Source organism: Sinohyriopsis cumingii, chromosome 14, assembly GCF_028554795.1.
Source record: "Sinohyriopsis cumingii isolate HCF-2022 chromosome 14, ASM2855479v2, whole genome shotgun sequence".
NCBI classification, from domain to species: domain Eukaryota; kingdom Metazoa; phylum Mollusca; class Bivalvia; order Unionida; family Unionidae; genus Sinohyriopsis; species Sinohyriopsis cumingii.
Genome location: NC_142974.1, coordinates 88,265,591 through 88,285,872, shown reverse-complemented (window position 1 = coordinate 88,285,872; position 20,282 = coordinate 88,265,591). Strand labels below are relative to the sequence as shown.

General features: G+C 35.5%; 1 protein-coding gene across 6 annotated transcripts in view; it reads left to right on the top strand.

The window, feature by feature from the left end:
• The first annotated feature begins 975 nt into the window (after positions 1-975).
• LOC149784324 (uncharacterized) overlaps positions 976-20,282 on the top strand; it is a 66,665-nt gene continuing 47,358 nt past the window's right edge. For 2 of the 6 annotated variants that reach the window (XM_089932358.1, XM_089932361.1), the window contains exons 1-2: positions 976-1,213; positions 17,661-17,760. The gene's annotated coding sequence lies outside the window, so the exon portion shown is untranslated. The other 4 variants (XM_089932359.1, XM_089932362.1, XM_089932360.1 and 1 more) reach the window with 2 other exon arrangements.

Genomic DNA, 20,282 nt, shown 5'->3' with positions numbered 1-20,282 from the left:
TTTCCTCGTTACGAGCCTCAAGCTTTCTCAATTCGATTTTATTCTTGCATTTTAAACTGAATTCCTTAACTTGTAAGTTAGAGTCAGATAGAAACTTACTTATCAAATCCAAAGCACTTTTAGCTTAAAACGTTTTTTATTTACAAATATTAGTCCAAGACATGTTTCATTCCTGCTTCGTTAAAGACGCATTAACCTCAGAAAGATTATATTTCTGGCAATCTGGAGAAATTCACCCGTTTTCAAGGAGTCTAACTGTTCATGGGTAGGATTTGACATAAGTTCACTTTAGATGATATCGTAAATGTTTGTTGATTTCACTAAAGATTTATAAAAAATGAAATAATGCCTGGTACTTAGAAATTTCCAAAATAATGTGAATTAAAATTTCAAAAAGAAAGTTTTCTGAAATATTTTTGTGAAATTCGTATCCCGGACGAGCTTCCAATTTTGTGTTACGATTTTATGGTCTTAAAGAAAGTTGCAAAAAAGAGCGAAATATAAGTTTTGTCAAATTCAACACAAAATTTATTTCCCTGGAATATAATGTCAAAAATTTAAAAAGAACTCACGGTAATGCGAATTAGGTCCCAAATTATTTTACAATTTCTAACACAAGCCCTAATGATATTGAAATTTCAATCATCGCTGTGTAATTTAAAATATATTCTGCAAAAAGTCGATATAGGAAACAGAACTTTAAACCACCACGATATAATTCAACATATAAAATCTAAAATCTCGATCTAGAAAATGTAACTTTAAGGACATGCAAGTTGATCCAACACGTGATATTGGATTTCTCGACATCAAAATTTCAAATGCAACTTTCTCATTGAACCAGCTTTTGTCCGCTACGGTACCTCTTAATAGCCCATTCTAATATTTTTGTCCAGTTTTCAGTTTGTGCTTTCTTTTTTGTTCAAAATAAAATCCCACCCAAAAACCAGTCGACATTCTCTGCATTTCCGGTTGTTTGTAACGGAAAATATTGAACGATATCCGAGTAAAGAATTCCCGGCAAAACAATCCTATGGAGATGACAAATTTTACAAATATGTGCCAACTGTTCTCTGATATCTGCGATATTTGAAATATTTTTTGATAACTTTCTTCAAAGTTATAGACTACCTTAAACTGAATCCATCACAGCAGCAAAATCGTTGCTGTGGAATGAAGCTTTAAGGACCTTTCACCAAATCATATTTACGCTGTACGTCTCAGAATCGAGCACCGTAGACCGCTGTTTTTATTTGCATGAGTGCTTTTAGACTTTCATAATGTATATTAAGTTTATATACTTTTGGTCACATAATGTAATCAGAATATAGGCAAACATTCATACAAACAAAAGCAAATGTGTACGGTTGTATTGAACACACTCTTGTGAGCTTAACAAAAGCTGGAAGGCCTCGCAAGGTGTTTGATTGATCTGCAAAAGAAGTGGCAGGGGATAAAGTAGGTTAGACTTATTCCATATAGTCAGCTTCCATTTCTCTCTTTATTGTTAACCCATCCCTTAAATGGTGGAAAGTAGTTAACTGCTACAACTACAAGATAGCTCAGAATTAGGTAATTCCTTGATACCTCACAAATTTAAAACCATATCTGGAACCATTTGCACACAAATGTGTAATTTGGGAAAATGTAGTCAGTTTCAAGTGCAATTTTAAATCGTGAACTTTACACATGCACAGATTGGAAACTCTAACTTGTATTTTTTGCATTCTCTATGTGAAATTTCCTGGGCTACCACACTATCCGTTTTTTTCACGTGATGTTGCAAAACGTGTGTATGTCTAAATCCTCCATTTTGAGTCCCTAGCAAACTGGGATCTAATAACATTGTTTTTCTCGCATAACTACGAAGGCACCTCTCATTTTGTGCGTAAGAATATAATAATACATCACATTCTGTTGTGCATGTCAACCACATGCGACTGAATGCATGACTTTTCTACTTGTTTTCTTCAAGTAAAACATTTAAATTTCAGCCATCTTTGTTATTCTTTCATAAACAGAATAGAGCGATCAATAAACTAATGCATAAACAAATGGATACACAATCATTTGGTTATCGTTCAAGTTAAAAGGCTAATTGTTAACATATAATTTCATATTTCTAAAAGCATTTCAGGAATGCTTCTTTTTGACATTCAACACAAAGTCATGTTTCGTTTGGCATGTGTTTTGTTCGAATACACTGAAGATGAAACTTTGAACGGTTATCGCTTTCCTTCATTATCATCCTATGTCCAACATCGCCACCACAAATACCATATTTGACCATACTAATTAAATTAATTTGTCAACTGTCTTTGGCACAAACACTGTTGTCACGAAAAGTATTTGCACATAAAGTTCTGGCATAAAACATGCTACAAAATTTTAATTCGTAACTGATATTGTATCCTGAAAATCATTGTCCGGAAACACTCTTTCAAGATGACAAGCTTAGGGATATGATGCGAAACACTTTTTAAAATTGTCAGCATTGGCTGTTTGTAAAAAGAAAAATAATTGCATTTCTGTTTGATAGCAAAGTATAATCTATGTATCGTTTCAATGAAGGAAATGTCCTTATCGACACTTAAATCATTATTTTCTTGAATATACATGATGACTAATGTTGATAAAGGTTTGTTAGGGACTCAAAATGGCGGCACAAGGTGTGTACACATTACATTGTAGGTATTTGTGTACTCAATCGTTACGTCTGAAAACAACCCATGGTGCGTTTTACATGCAGTGAATTGTTTACACTGTAAATCATGCTGACAGTTTAATTTTAGAACACAAAAGCATAATTTTTGCAATTCTATACATGTGATAAAACAGATCAGTGTATTACAAAAAAGATTTTCAGAATTTGGTCAGGAGTTTTGACTTCAAAAGAGGGAGGATTTTCAATGAGAATTGCAATTATTTCATTGTGGCACATGTCTTCAAGTTTTGATCCCACTAAAGATCCAATGCTTGGGTCATGTTGTGAGTAGTTTTTATCAGTTGGTTTGAAAACTTGTTTATTTTGACCTGACCTGAAAAATGATCCCAGAGGTCACAGAAATGCTTAATCACATAAATTTTCTGTAAGTTTGTTATCTGGAACGCAGAAAATCACTTGTGTGGGAGTCTTCCATATGCATGCAGTAGCTGGACAGTAAATTTAATGACTTGCCAGTCCTGCTTCAACCACCTGCTGTGTGGGAAAATGTGTGGATCAAGTGATCATTTTAGCTGTGCTGATATTAAAAATGACAAAATTCAGTGGCTGAAAGACCCTCAGATGTGGATGTTATCATTATAAGAGTATATCAGAAGAACATGGCACAGTAACTGGGCAGCAAGTACAAAGAGTTTGACTAGCTGCCTAGTGGGAAAATGTGCTGATATTTACAGTGCCTGAATTCAGAGGCAGAATGACCCAGATATGTACAGTACATATGGTCGTTATAAGAGTACATCAAATGAACAACTTTAGCTTCTTTATTGTGTTAGTTTCTCAGTGTAAGTTGTGCATTTGACCTTGATATCAAGAAATGTCAAGACTTAGACAAAATGCCGTTTGCAGATTTGGATGAGTATTTTGGGGCTAAATAGGAAATTGACAAAGATTGTAATGAGATTCAGAAGATTGCTAAAGCTGTTAAGAGCTGAAAGTTTGGCTGAAACAGGAGCCAAGTGTAAGAAAGTGCATGATGCCTGGCTTAGTGTTTGGATAAAGACTTTTCCATGCAACTACTTTTTCTATGATGAGAATAGTTTTTATATTTTTCCCTTACAAGAATGAACAAATAATTGAATACACGTGGAGATATCCAAGCAGAATGCCGTAAATTTGTTGGGAATTAAAATCTCTGAGCATGGGCATCTAAGATTTGAAAATTTTCCACCTTATTAATAATTTCAACAATACATTGAAGTTCGATTAATTAGGAACAATTACCAAACTTATGACTTATGATACCATAATTGAAGCTGTTAAATACAATGCAATGAGTGTTAGATGCCTTCGTTTGATGGGAACACACCTTTTCCAAGCTGAAACTAACACTATCTTCTGATCCTAATATTTTATAACAGTGTTTAGAATAGCCACTGCTTTGATCATGCAGAACATCCGCTGAAGTTAAGTCTTTGTTAGGGAGAGGCCATTTAATTGTGGGAGGGGGCAAAGACACGTGTTTTGAAATGTGTTTCTTGCTCTGACTTTCTTATATAAAGGACACTGTGCCATTCCTTTTCCTGCTTTAAATAATTTGCGTCAGCTATACTGTAACATTTCGTATTTCAAAACAAGGCACAATTCCTTCCTTATAAGACAGGCAAAATGTGGCATTTGATAGAAGGTGTTCAGCCACCGGGGAAAAAAAAAGCAAACGTTGAATGAGAATGATGAGGAATAATTCTTATGATAGGGAGAAGCTTAATGGAAAATTTCAGAAGAAATGGACAAAAGACAGGGAATGGCTGAATTATGACGAGGAAAGGAACATTATGTGGTATAACTGGTGTACGCAAATCGCAAACACACAGAAAGCATCCAGGTTTGTTGCGGGTTGTTCGAACTTTAAAGTTGAATCGGTAAATGTACATGAAAGATGTGTGACATTGTTTTGTGAACAGGACTAGTAAAGATTTGGCCAGACTAGTAAATTTCTCAATATACTAGTTTTTCTGGCTACAAAGAAATTTGTGTTAAATTCGAGCCCTGCATGGCATATATATCTTTATTCACATTTGATGCAGTTTCTGCAAATATGGGTTTTAGGGATGGTGTATTTGTTGTCACTTTTAATATGGTTTCGTAATAATGGAATTTATGCATGATGCACAATGTCATTCTGGCTACTAAAGCAGATTTTAAAATCTCCCATTTTCATTCAGCATTGTATATATTTGTGATACTTTGATTAAGATTTTGTTCTTGTCTGCATTAGGAGATCGCACATGATCTCAATAAACTTGAAATACAGGAGCAAAACCGACCATTTTATGCCACTTCAGCTTCTTAGTAATCAAACATAATTATAGCATCTTTATTCCTGTCCAAATTACGTTTGATTACAATAGTATAGACTCAAATCCATCTTGACAACTTAGGCACTGAAGCAGAGCGTGCCCTGTGGAGAGAATCAAAGTAATATTTTTTTTTATGCTGATTGAGCTCCTTAGTAATCCAACTATAACCAATTGATGTATTTAATCCTTGTTAGAAATTACTTTTGATCACACATAGTATTATCAATGGCAGCAAACTTCAAACACTGAAGCCAGCTGATCCTGTTAATAGAATCTTAGGGATGTTAATTATATTATGCTGCTTGAAAAATGCAACTAAATTTTCTTGCTCTGCTGAAGTCAGTTGACAGTTGCTTGATCACAGGAAGTATTACCATAAATATACTTTGCTGTAAGCAAGGTATGAAAAAAGGGAAAAATGAAATTTATTGGAAGTAATTAGGTATCCATTGGAGATTTCAGTGAGTGATGGGAAGGATGGGAACCACACCTCATTTCATGAGGAAAATCTTCCAGGTTGGGATATTCATATGTATAAGTTCTGATATTTTTCAGTCTTTCAACAAATGAACATTATCTTAGTTGAGTTACATGATATCATTTATGTCCTAGAACATGCAGTAATAAAAAATACTTTATGACAGAGGTCTCGCTAGGATTTTAAAACTAGGAGTCCAGGACTTCCATTTTGGTAAAAATAGGAGTCCCACCAGCAATAATTGCAGTCCCCTCCCAGAAAACTATGCAAATTATAAGAATTGTTGGTTGCCATTGAGTTTAATTTCCACATTCTTTATAACACTGACAGAGCTCTTGTTTGTCCATCAGAGTGATACTGAATTTTATCAATCCAAGGAAGGTCTTATTCAAAGGACTAAGCTAGGCATCACACACTTTTTTATGCTTGACTACTGTCCAAACTGAACTATCAGTTCTAGCAACTTAGCACTCTCCTGAATCTCATTACAATCTGCATCAGTTTGCCATTGAACCCCAAAATACTCATTCAAATCTGCAAATGGCATTTAGTCTAAGTCTCAGCATCTCTTGATTCTGAGGTAAAGTGCACTTCTTATTCTGCTACACTTGGAAATGAACACAATAATGAAAGCTTAAGTTGTTTATTTGATGACCACATGTACATCTCTGGGTTTTTCTGCCCCTGAATTCAAGCACTGTAAATATCAGTACATTTTCCCACCCAGCCACCAGTCAAAGCGTTTGATCTTGCTGCCCAGCTTTTGCGGCATGTTCTTTTGATGTACTCTTATAGTGAAAACATGTACATTGGGGGTGGGGTTCAGCCACTGAAATCTGTCATTGTAAATATAAGCAGATTTTCCTACCCAGCTACCAGTCAGTGTCTTTGAATTTGCCACCTAGCTACTGTGTCGTGTTCTTTTGATGTACTCTTATAATGACAGCATGTACATCAGTGTGTCTTTCAGCCACTAAATTCTGTCACTGTAAATATCAGCACATCTAATTGATCAACACATTTTCCCACTAAGCAGGTGGCTGGAGCAGGACTGGCAAGTCTTTGAATTGTGCCACCCACCTATTACATGTGTACAGAGGACTCTCACCTAATTGATTTTCTGCATCCCCAATAAAAAATTGGCATCCAAATACGTGTGATTAAGCATTTCTGAGACCTCTGTTATAATGAGAAATTTGTCATATCTATCCAAAGACCATTGCCTACAAGTTTAGACAGATTCTAAGCAAGACTTAAATGTCAATTAGAAAGAAATTACATGGATGATGCCTTAAAAGCTTTCAAATAAGAGATGAACACTTGTGCTTTTTTAAATGATACTTTCATCTTAAGTCAGGTGTTATATAAGCCTTCCACAATTTCTCTCTTCTTATTTACAGACCTGCCAACTCTTACGATTTTGCTGTAAGTCTTCCGAAAATTACCCTTAAAATATGGACTTATGGCATACAAACAAAAACGATAGAAAGACGATAGTTGCCGAAAAATCTGGATAATTGGTTCATCTATGTTTGATATGGATCCAGGTTTTATGTTAGGATTAGTGAAGTCAGTCAGGGAACCAGACTAACTTTACAGCAGCACCCCAGATGCTTTAAACTGCACCTATTTGTTCATGCAAGGCGTCTGCATGATCAAACTGTTGATTATATAAAAAAATTAAATGGCGTCCAGAAAGTGATGCATATTTAAGATGAAAGGGAAAATAAGCTTCAAAAATAGTGTTAATAATTAACACAGAAGAATAAAATGGAGTATTCAGATTCTCTTGAATAAAAGCTGTAAAGGGCATAATTACATTTATTGGACATCATGTGCCAATTTGAGTATGTCTTGTGGTGGGAGATAAGATTGCCGTTGTCATGTGAAATGGAAAAAGAATTTCCAAGAATTGCGTCAAGTTGAGAGATAGCAACAAGCCATTGAGTTGCATAGGGTTTGGAACTAAAGTTTGTGCAACTGTACTACTATGCATACTTTACAAACTTTTCAGTTGAACGTGATGTTTATTGTCACTGCGTCAAACTTTTAATTACGTTTTCCAGCTTTACGTTAGCAGTTATTGATATTTTGTTACACCTTACTGAAAACAGGTTAATCTTAGAAAAAAAAAATCAACTGCCTTACTGAGACGGACTCATCAGGGTTGGCAGGTCTGTATTTACATTCACATGAGGTAAGTATAACACAATTTTATAGTATGTGTTATATTGTTGAGGCATGGCAATATCAATTGGTATCCAATCCCTGTATGTACAAGTTCCTGGTTAAATTCATGCCATATTTGGAAGAAAGAACAGCTTGATGTATTTGATGAGGTTTCATGGGTTTGATGTGGACACTCTTGCTGGTGAAAAACAAAAGTAAGATGCAGTTAAAATAGAAAGGAGACAGAATCATTGGAACAAAATTAAGTGGGCATAGAAATGTCCTTTAAGTGGAGTGTGGACTTTTTGATCCTCTCTATTTTTTTTAGTGTAGTGTGAAAAGGAGGAGCTTTATTTTTTATTTCAGTACAAAAAGATTATTCATAAAAATGTGAATAAATTAGATAAGTTAATGCATAAAGTTATAATGTTAAACAACAATAATAATGTTACTATTATTATTAAAATAATTTGATTCAAAATCTGAATAAATTACTTAAGTTTAAAATCATGATAAAAATATTGACCATTATTTAAAAAGATATACATTTTAAAATACGTTTATCAATGAATTTTATTTGAACATATTTACAAAGTCATTGCAGTATTATTAGACTCCAGATGCATATGATGCTGGGTTTTGTGTTATGTATTGTGTTATCAGGATTTTTTAACATAGTTTTAACAATTTTTCAGTCATATCGCTAGGTTGTCAGTGTGGCAGTTGATAGTGATGTCTAGTACTGGGGCATCATACTGCAGTCATGTAGCATGATATCCCACCCAGTCACATTATCCTGCCACCAGGCCGACCAGTCCTAGCACTAACCTCTTAATGCTGAGCGCCAAGCGAGGCAGTAGTACCATTTTTGTAAGTCTTTGGTATGACTTGGCTGGGGATCGAACACACGACCTCCTGCTTGCATGGTTTTGTCTTCTATAACTAATAATAGTAATTACTATACCATAATTGCTTATTTTTGTAATCTAATCAAAGTGCTGATATTTCTAACTCTACTGAAATAGGAATTTTTATATAAAAAACGAATGGGAAAGGCTATATTTATTTAGACTGCATTATTGTGTAATGTTAGGCATATAATAGAAAAAAGGATAAACAGTCAGTATTGTATGTACAGAATATTCTTATGATTCAGAAAATGTGGTCACTGGTTTTGTCTTTATTTTAATTGTGGCTATAATAGCAATAGGTTTTGGTTTGTTTTTCATCACAGAATCACAAGTACCTATACCTGGTAGTAGGAGTAAAGTGCCTTGTGTCACATTAGCCAGCACAGGCCGATCTAGTCATAGAATTTTAATCAACACCATTATGGCCACGATTCCAGCATGATAACCACTATTACGCTGTTTCTCCTGCTGGTACTAGTCTCCACTCAAAACCTGCAGGAGCCCCCAAGCCCATAGTGGGTGTTGTGGCTGGAACATATATGTACTGACTTGTTTTACCTGCACAAGAGTTCATGTCACATAAACACACATGATAAAGTAAGCTGCTTCATTTTCCCAAAATAGCATGGACTTAACATTGTACTAGCTTTGATGACTAGTTATTTCCAAGCTGCAAAAGTGTGTGAGGATGGAGCATGATATAGTTTGAAATTTCTTAAAGTAATAAGGGATTACAAAATTCTGAGCTAGATTGTAATTGAGGAAGGTAATTACTTTCCAAGATTGCAAGTGGGGTACAATTCAGAATGGGTCAGATGACTACAATCTATACGAGGAATTAGATCACAAATTATTAATGAGCAGGGTACCAGTCTGAATTGGGAAAACATAGAATACCATGCTTATTACTTATAAATTGGTTGTCGCTTAGATTTTTGTAATAGATAAAAGGTGAAGATTGTCAGAGAGATTGATCATTGTTTGCATTTGAGGAAGAGGATTATGCCAATAAACTGTGACACAGGTGCTGTCTTTAATATTAAAGAGATAAGTTCATTAAAATTGATGGGCACTAACTTTATAAATGTAAATAAAGTTTGCAAAAACTGGTGCTTAAGAAAAGATTTTAGTTCAGACTTTTGAAAATATAGTATATCTATGTTGTGTTTGACACTGCCAAATTTTAGAGTTAAAAATGTATGATTAATATGAAAGCAGCAGAAGATCTTGGAATGGTTTGTAGCTTAAGGGGGTCATTTTTCTTGTTGACTAAGGTTTCAGGTGAGATATATTCAAAACCACACTCAACTTAAAGTTATGTTTGGTTTTAATTCTTCTGTACCTTTTGCCATTGAGGATTTAAGCGTGTGACAATTTCAAAACTGAGTGAAAGTAAAAAGATGATGAAAGTAAAAAGATGATTTTGTGATCCCAGCAACTATCACTTAAAAAGAGATCAGTCACACTTTATCTAGTCTGCCAAAAAGCTGCAAGCATTGGTTTTCAGTTTTAGCATAAGCTTCAGGAATGTGATAGTAAGTAGACAGTTTAAGTTTAGCGTAGACATGGTAGTAATCAGGAGTTTCTTTATTAAGTATAATTTAGCTGATCATGATACCTTAGGAAAATTACTACTAGCTCAGAAATCCTGCCAAATTGTTTTAGCTAAGAAAGCTAAAAGTTACCTGCCCTTATATATGGAAGCTATAGCGTGATCTTTCCCTTAATACAGGGATTAGCACCAAAACCTGTGAAAACTTCACATCCCACTTCCTCAGAACAAGTTGGAAGGGTTTTGTCTTTGAAGGGAAATATACTCCATCTCTAATTTTGCCACTTTTTCTTGCTCCTTTCTATTGATGAAAAAACTTTCTGTCTTTCGCAAATTACCTTGTCACACACACTCATTTAGGTACCCTGTGCACATACCTAGTTTGCCTTCTCACATTGGTGTAGCACTATTTTGTGTGCAGGTATTGGTTGTGCTATAGAAGCTCAAGTAAATTGCTGTATAATGTTTCTGCCATGGTTGGAAACAAACAGGTTGGTTTTTATTTATATAATTTTATTCATATAGTCCACTTCATTGTTATTAAAAGTGATACTTTAGTGATGTTACCTGTATAGGCATTCTATTTGGCCTCTTTTACAAGTTAGATATTATTTATAGCATTCATTTTGTAAGCATTAATTGCAATACTTGTCTGTATAAGCTGCCAGGTCTGCCCTTCACACAGATAAATTGTCACATAGTGCACATACCGCAAAAGCCACATTTTGAGTTTACAAAGCAGGACATGTGCCAGTCTGCACCTGTATATATTATCTGCTAAACATTTCTCTTACAGATTTAGCAATTGGTAGGGTGAAGTGTAGGGAATGTACAAATTGGTAAAATGGGAATAACAGCCATTCTGCTTATATAGCTTCCTCAAATTGCCAGTCCACAAATACTTATATATGATATGCACTTTGTGGACCAGAAGTCTATGGGATGCAGTACTGAGGGCAGAGTGGAAGGTGCAGAAGCAAAAGCTTGAGGGACAAGGATGCCATCAGTATATATGCTGATGACACCTTTGATGAATGATTTACATTTTGAAGGTTATTGTAATCTAAAAGACTCATTAGCCATGAAGTCAGCCAAGTTATCCCACTCATTGATGGCAGCAGCTCTTGCTCCTCCTTTGCTGCCTCAGCATGATAGGCTTTTTTTGGCAGAACTAATAGGCCCAATACAGCACAAGTTTGGTGGCCAGTCTTCTTTATCAGCTTCCTTTGAGTGAGGGTGAGGTCGAATCCAGCCAACACAAATAATGTCTCCCTCACCAGATGTATGGACTTGTTATGTGAGTGAAATATCCCTTTACTTGTCCCAGCATGACAAACTGGACAACAATGAAATGGCACTGTTCCATTATGACGGAATATTGCCATACAACTCAGATCAGAGATCACAAAAGTTCATCACTTTGGTCAGATTGTACCTTGTAAGCTTAAAGACTGTAGGTCTTTGTCCAGTTTGCCTACCTCACACAGGCACTCTCTTGGATCAGCATTACCAGCAGAGTGCCACAAATCACTCCATGCACTTGGTGCATAGTGCCTCAGTACACTCAGAATGTGGAGTCAGTTTCATAGTGCCTATGCCACTCAAAAAGAACACTTACTGTTCATTTGGAAGTGATTTGATCCCAATCAGGACATTCTGCAATCATTTTGGAGTATTTTTGTTTTTTGCTAGATGTCATCTTGACAAGAGAAGACTGCCTTCCAGGCATCTTTTGAGGAAGAGTTTTGCTTGTTGCTGCCAGAATTTTATCATCCTCCTTCACCATCAACAGCCTGGTCTAAAGTTCCATATTCTGTTGACTGGCTCATCAAGAAAGATGAACTGGCATTCAGGCTGTTACCACAGTCTGGTCGAGATGCAGACCTTTTGGGCTGCTTACATATACAATTACATACATGCCAACCATTATGTTTTTGGCATAATCGTTATGCTTTTTTCCACTGAATTACATCTTAAGCCGGCCTGTATATGGATGATGCTTTTCCAATACTTTAAAAAATAAAATAAAAACAAAGCAATAAAAGTTGTATTTGTAATTTATTATATCATCACATTAGGTTAACTTGGGCAGTCATTGTACTTGGCTCCATTACACTGCATGCTGTAGGCTGCCTTCCTCCAACAGGCTTTGGAGGTTTTCGTAGGAGTACAGTTCTTTCTGACAGCAGTTGTGACCTCGTGGTGTTATGTGCTGCATTACGACTTCTTGATTTGGTCCATAATTTGCCAAGTCCCATCCCATTTCAAATGACTCATCACAAACATACTGTAATGCTTGTTGAAATGGTCTTAGTATGTAAGGCACTGTGTCTGCTGCTGGCTGTGGGGTCTAGGTGGCTGTGGGTGGGTGGGTCTTATTACTTCTGCCTCTTTATGTTTTGTTTTTTCTATTTTCTTTCCTCCTCTCTTTCTTTCCCTCCCTGTTCTGGTCCCTTTTGTTGTGCACTGCTTGCTGTAGTTGCTCGGCATATTGCCAAAACACAGCGACCTCACCTGTCAACATGTTTTGGCAATATGACTTCACATGAACACAGCAGAAACTATACATTGTAATTGTAAATGATAGGTACCAGATTACATTATTTTAATTATAAATAGATACAAGTAGTTAATAAGCTGCCACTTAAACATGCAATTTAATTTTGTTTAGTTTTCAAATGTCATTTTGTGGTTCAGTTTTAGAAGCTAAAAGATTAAATTGCTTGTTTTAGTGGCAGCTGATTAAGCATTTCTGTTTACCTATTTGTAATTACAATTCTGTTAATACAAGTGTTCTTATCAGTTACACATAATGCATAGTTTTGCCATACCCTTTTAAAGTCATATGGCCAAAACACACATTGCATATCACTATTCTGCTCTCACTTCTTGCCACCTTTCCTGGCTTTGTTGTCACATCTCCATGTTCTGTCCAAAACAGTTACTTCTCCCGAAGATTGAAGTCTAACTTGACTCTGTTTAACTTACACAGAGACCTCTTCAAACAAATTTCATCATCTTCTTGGATTCCTTTTCTACACTGAAAACATTGAAAAATCTTACATTTTCCATTTGTATATACCATTTTTTTGTTTCCTTACATCTTTTTATCTTCATTTTTATGTTTATATGGAAATGGGTCATCTTTCTAATTGTTTTTACTTTTCTTTGTATTTGTTTTAGAACATCACTTTATTTTGGCATCATATTGCCAGTTGTGATGATATTAGACACACATTTTCATGTGCGAAGTTGTTTTTCTGTATACTGGTACATGTACTTGTATTTTCTTGTGGATATAAATAAAATAGACAAAACCAGGCAGCTAATGTTAGTTTTTGTGAACACTTTGGTGGCCTACTTGGTTAGAGCGTTTGCCTCAGATGTAGGAGGTCGTGGGTTTGAACCCCATTTGAGTCATACCAGAGACTTTAAAAAAATGGTCCTTGCAGCTGCCTTGCTTGGGTCTCAGCATTAAGAGGTTGGTCTGGTGTCAGGATAATGTGACTGGGTGGGACATGATGCTACATGTTTGTGGCATAATGCCCCAGTGCTAGTCATCACTATAGACTGCCACTCTGCAGACATCATAGCGACATGAATGGAAAATTGTTAAAGCTACATTAAAAATCCAAATGACACACACACACACACACATTCATGAATGTGTACATAAGCTGTGAGTAGTGCACCATATAGCATAGCCTGATATTATGTATGGGTTGAAAATGACTGAACTCCCACTTAGACCAAGATGTTAATCACTACTGGCTATAGAGTATGTGATTGGTATATCCAGTAATGTTCTCTATCTTCTCTAAAGATTGTGCTACTAAAGAGTTTAATAATTTCTATTGTCTGATATTTAACACCATTTAAGTTGGATTGATTAAAATGCTTAGACACCAGGGACTCTTTATGATTATGGATATCCCTCAAGTACTCTTTTATTCTCACATGGAATTCCCTTTTTTGTTTCACCTACATATTGTTTACCACATTTCTTGCAGGTGAGTAAAAAGATGATATTACATGTGGTACAGTGTCCTCTAAGTTTTGATATATATTTGAGGTTAGTAAATGAACTTTTAAAGATTTTAGATTGATCCATTCTTCTGCAGAAGCTGCAATTAATGGTCTTGCAATCTAAAATATATAGCTCAGTTGTACATAATTGTGTATAGCGCAGTTGTACATATTTACATATAGCTCATTTGTATAGAATTACATATAGCTCATTTGTACAGAATTACGTATAGCTTAGTTGTACATAATTACATGTAGCTTAGTTGTACATAATTACATAGAGCTCATTTGTACAGAATTACGTATAGCTTAGTTGTACATAATTTCATAGAGCTTAGTTGTACATAATTACATATAGCTCATTTGTACAGAATTACGTATAGCTTAGTTATACATAATTACATATAGCTTAGTTGTATATAATTACATATAGCTCATTTGTACAGAATTACGTAAAGCTTAGTTGTACATAATTACATATAGCTCAGTTGTAAATAATTAGATATATTTCAGTTGTAAATAAATTATGTTTAGCTCATTTGAGGGTTATAATCTGCATTTTGTTATAATGAATAACTTCATGTGCATTGAGATCACAGTGACCTACTTCCAAACATGCCAAGTTTTCTGGAACCAAATCTGGGTTTTGTGTTCAAAATCGGAGAGATTGGGTCCAAATCAGGGAGATAAGCGTAATGACTATTTTTCTCATAAGTTTAAGTGCGAAAGTGCAGATCGTACCACAACTAAGTAAAATAACTATAATCAATAGTTACTGAACTTCATTAATTTTGTTATGTTATTTACCTTATCTCACAAAAAATAATTTACGAATATTCACAAGAGTCACTGTGGCTCAAAAAATAATGACACACTGGAACTTCAAACACTCAAACAAACTTAGTTTTTTTTTTCTCAACATGTGTTGGTTGTCTTTCAGTCTTGTATAGAAGCTCCTTTTGCAGCAATACACAAATCATTTGAAGGTCTGAGCTCAAAACAGTCATTTATCTGACACAGTATTAGTGAAGACAAAGTTTTTCTCCATAAATTTCCACTGTGATCTGTCTGAATCTTCCTAAACATGCTGAAAGTGCTCAGGGTCTGCATTACTGGGTGGCAAGCCAAGTGCTGCCATAGAGAGCTTAACTAGATTTGGGAATCTGTGTTTCTTTAAGGGTGTTGAAACTCTGCTCATGTCTACCCAGATGACATCCAATGGTGTTTCTCCTTGAGTAAAACTGGGCAGGGTTGGAGGCTGGGGAGATCTGGAAGTCCCTGAACTCACCTTCAAGTTGACACTGTTTGTCAGTTGCTGTAACCAGTCTGTCACTCAGCTGAAGCACATCTTCTACTGAAATCTCCAATCTCCTCTCAGAATTCAGGTAACCATGGGCCTTCAGGGTCTGGTCATTAAATGGAAACTTCGCTTGCACCTTTGCTGTAACTTCTTCATAGAAGGACCTCCCACTCCTAAAGAAGAAGCTCAGCTGGGTTGGAGAAATGTCATCTGGGTTGTTGTGAACGAAAGGTCTGGCTTCCATATCCAATGCTAACAAAGAGTTGTCATGCTGGTTTTCTGTTGACATAAAGTTGACCTCCATAATGTTGGCTGATGCAGTGATAACACTCGTCTTCACAAACTTTCCCATGAATTTCCATAGAATTCTTTCCATCTCCACATGAAGGTATCCCACCATAGCATCACCAGCCTGGAACATGTTGTTAATGTCATTCAGTGGTTCCATGATGTATAGAAAAAAGTGGTATGTCAGTTTCATCTTTGGGTTTTTAAGGTTCTTCACAGATCTGTTCACTCTACTCATCTTCACAGCAATCTTCATGGCTCTGGAAATATGACTGAAGAGCTGGCCACTGTTGAAGGAAGCATGCAATGCATTTCTGGAGTGACAGCCACCTTGTGCTACAATGCTTGACCAGTTTGTACTCCTCAGTGTTGATAAACTCTAGAAATTTTTTATGCACCTCTTTACTCTTGGAACTGTAATTGAAGTGATAGTAGGTGTCGACCAGAAGTTCTTCAACTGGGACAGACAATTTCTTCAAACCATACTGTGTACAGGTACTGGCCAAATGGCAGATACACCCAAAGTACATTTGGTTGCTGTTCATGAACTCTGGAGAGGATGGAATTTTTCTTTCCAACCATTACTATTGCATTGTCACTGCTAAACCCTGCTAGGTTCTTCCATGGAATCTGTCTGTCTGTTAAGACTTCTTGAAGACAGCTGAAAAGGTTTTCACCAGTTCCATTATTGCAAATGGGCATAGCCAAGAATTTGGTTGTCACTGTCAAACACCCTTACAATAATTGCTACACACTTTTCATCACCACTGTCTTTAGGCTCATCCATCATCACTGAGAAAGGGTTTTCCTTGTAAAGTTACTTGATTCTCATACATTGGGCCCAGTGCATTTTTAACAGGGTTTGTTACCCTGGTTCTTTTGCAGTGAAATTTTGAGCAATTTGCGAGTCAGGAAACATAACCTTACACAGCTCACTAAAATGATCAGCAACCAAGAATGGTAAATTGTGCTCTGCCACAAAGTTAGCAAACAGAACCTCTGCTTTAGTGACACTGTTTACTGATGTTGGTGCAAACATCTGCATTACTTTAGGCTCATTATATGATGATTTCTCTTTTGCAATGTGCTGCATACTTTTCAAGTGCCTTGTAAAAACATGTTTACCCCAGTAGAAATGTTCAAATGTGTGTTGCAAGCTGTGCAGTATGCAAAGCTTCCTTTTCACTATGCTTCACACATTTAAGTTCGCCTATCAAATCACTGTTGAACTTGCAGACATGTTTCTTTTTTTTCAAAGGCATATTTTCCATTGAATCCATTAGCGGACATTTCAACATGGCACCAATTTTTTTTAGATAACCCCGAAAGTAGTTGTAGGAGTATACGTAAATTGTTATGTGTTTGGTGATTCGCCTCCAGTGGAGTACACTACGTACTGTACAACAGCAAAGGCTATGATATTTTGATTGTAACGTGTCTTCCACTGCCATATTGATCCATGTGAACAAAAGTAGTTCAGAATATAACTCTCAGTGGGGATGAATTATATCCTAGGTTTATTTCTCGATGGAAAAGGCAGAGTTAATTGCAATTGTAATAACTTGATTGACGGACTACAGTAGTTGTGAACAGTGTATTGAATGTTGTTTTAGCTGGAAATACCTGTGCTTGGCAGATATTTTATTACCGGGAGATCTTGTTGGCATATCGGTAGATCAAAAGATGGAGTCGAAAATCAAAAGACTCTGGGAGACTTGGCATGTATGTACATCTAACAAATTTATAGCAATACATGTTGATTAATTAAAGAAAAGTTGACGAGTTTCAAAAATATGTTTTATGCCAATGCATGGTGTAACCCAGGAATTTTTTTCATCCATCTTGGTTGAATTCATTTGCCAAAATATTAACATGTTGTAAATATGATGCATACAATTGACTTTTTTTCTTCAGGTGACCATTTGATCACCATCAGAGTATCATAATCCTACTAATGGAGATAGCGATCATCTCAGTCTAAGATCAAAAGTGGAGAAGAAAAGAACAACCTGAAGTAAGTATATTCAAAATTAATGTAATCTATATACACTAGCATAACCTTTGCCTAATCAGTATTGTGGAACTTGTCAAAACCTCTACCACCGCACTCAGGGACTGATGTGAAATAATTTAGACTGATCACTGTTTTAACAAGACTGACCTAATTGTATCTCACCTTGATGAAACTATATACCCAGTTTTGTATAAAAATGTTCATAGTGACTTTTTTGGTTTCCCATTACCCTCCTTTGCACTTCAGAGACACCCAAATTTTTAATTTGACTCCCAGTTTTGATACCAAAGTTTGTTATTTACTCAGTCTGACCCCCACTTTTGACACCAATTTTTGACTCACAGTCTTGCACCATTAGGGGATATGCTGTCTTGATATTCATGGATTTAATGGTCACTTTGCAAAGTATTGGTTAACATTTAAAATAATTATACTGTTGTTTCAGTTAAATATATATTGTTTGTGCACAGTCAGAACTGTCAATAGTGGCCATCTGTGGGAAAAGGACATGCTGGGCTTTGTATACAGGTTCACCATTCAGGTTTGGTTTCATTGAACAAATACCACCCAATGAATACCATTATCATTATTATTGTTACTTGTATTACTAGCAGTAGTATTTGTAGTGCATAATTCCAGACCTGCTAACCCTTACAATTTTGCTGTAAGTCTTATGAAAATGACCCTTAAAATACGGACTTAAGGAATGAAAGGAAATCTATGGAAATATATGATTGTTGCAGCTAAATCCAGATAATTTGCTCTTCCGTATTTGATTTAGATCCAGGTTTCATGTTAGTTCTAGTGAAATTAGTCAGGGAACCAGACTAACTTTTCAGTAGTACCTTAGATGCTTTCAGCTGCTCAAAGCTTTTCATACAAAGTCTATGTACAGCATTCTTTTGCATATCAAGACCCAGCAACATGGAATGAATTGCCCAGGGAACTTAGACACAAAGAACCAGTGATCCAATTGAAGAGTGCTCTTAAAACTCACTTAATTCGATTGCAAGAACAAACTTAAAGACCTAATAATGTTTCATACCTTAAATATTTTCAGCATGTTTTTTATGTTTTTTAATTTCTTGGTGTTTGTTTTTTTGTAATATTGTTATATGTTTTTTTTATGTTATAGGTGTTGTCTAATGTTGTAAAGAGCATAGAGCTTCTAAAGATTAGGCGTTATACAAAGTCCTCATTATTATTATTATTATTGTTATCTGCAAAATCAAATTGTTGGTTATGGAATTTTTTTTAAATGGCTTTCCAGCAACCGATACATGTTAATGATGAAAGGAAAGAAGAAGCTCTTAAAAAGTTTGAATAATCAGTACAGAAGAATAAAAAAGTATATTTAAATTGTTCTGAATAAAAGCAGGAAGGGACTCAATTACGTTTTTTGGACATCTTGCATCGATTTGAGTATGTCACATGGTGGGAGATATGATTGCCATTGTAAATGAAGAAAAAATCAAAGAATTATGTCAAGTTGAGAGATAACAATAAGCCAGTTAGCTGAATAGTGTCTGGAAACTAAGTTTGTCCAACTATACCTGAGGTAAATAACGTCTTATGTGTACTTTACAAACTTTTCAGATGAACATTATATTTAACGTTGATGCATCAGTTTTGAATACCAAGCTTTTTAAATACACATTTTCCAACTTGACAATAGCAATACATGATATTTTGCTACACCTTATTAAAAACTGGTCAGACTTATGGCAAAAATCAACAGCCTTACTGAGGTTATCTTGTTAGGGTCTGCAATTCAACAAAATCATAAAATACCTGTATGTGATGTTCCGTCTCTAAGATTTCTCCTGCAAATGATTGCTGTTGTATGCACATTTGAATCTCTCATGTAAATTAAATCATCGCTGAAAAAATCACTGATCTTTGTTTTGTGCAGCATGATATAGCACTAGTTTCACAACTAATTAAAAGCTTACATATAAACATGAAACAGATGACTGACTCTCTTGTACAACCAGCTTTTATAATTAGGCTTAGAAACAGCTGTTCACACTTCAGACTGTGTCTGGACTAACCATTTGCTCAATTTACCAAGAGGGAAAGACATTCAGCTTATATTAGAGGTTTGTAATGAATAAAGAATGTAAAGAAGGTTATTGTGTCTATTTTTAATTAAAAAAATGGACTGAAATTCTGTGTTCCTTTCCTGGCCCTATTGAAGTTTTATCTCTCCTGTAAGATGGACTTTTTAAAAAGAAATATATAATTCACAGGCAAGTAAAAGAGACAAAGAGATCAAACTATATTTTTCATATTTGGCACAATAGGTGACTCACATGTTCATTTTCCCCACCATCCAGTATATTGCTTCACCCCCTCTACTCTAAATATAAAAACTGCCTTGCTTTCAAATTTGACATATTGACAACTTTGAGTTACACTGATAGTGTGACTGGAGTATGGTGAGTACAAGCAAAATACAATATGTTTACCACTGACATACATAAGATCAAAGCTCCTACACTACCGGGTGTGTGGTGGGAAAA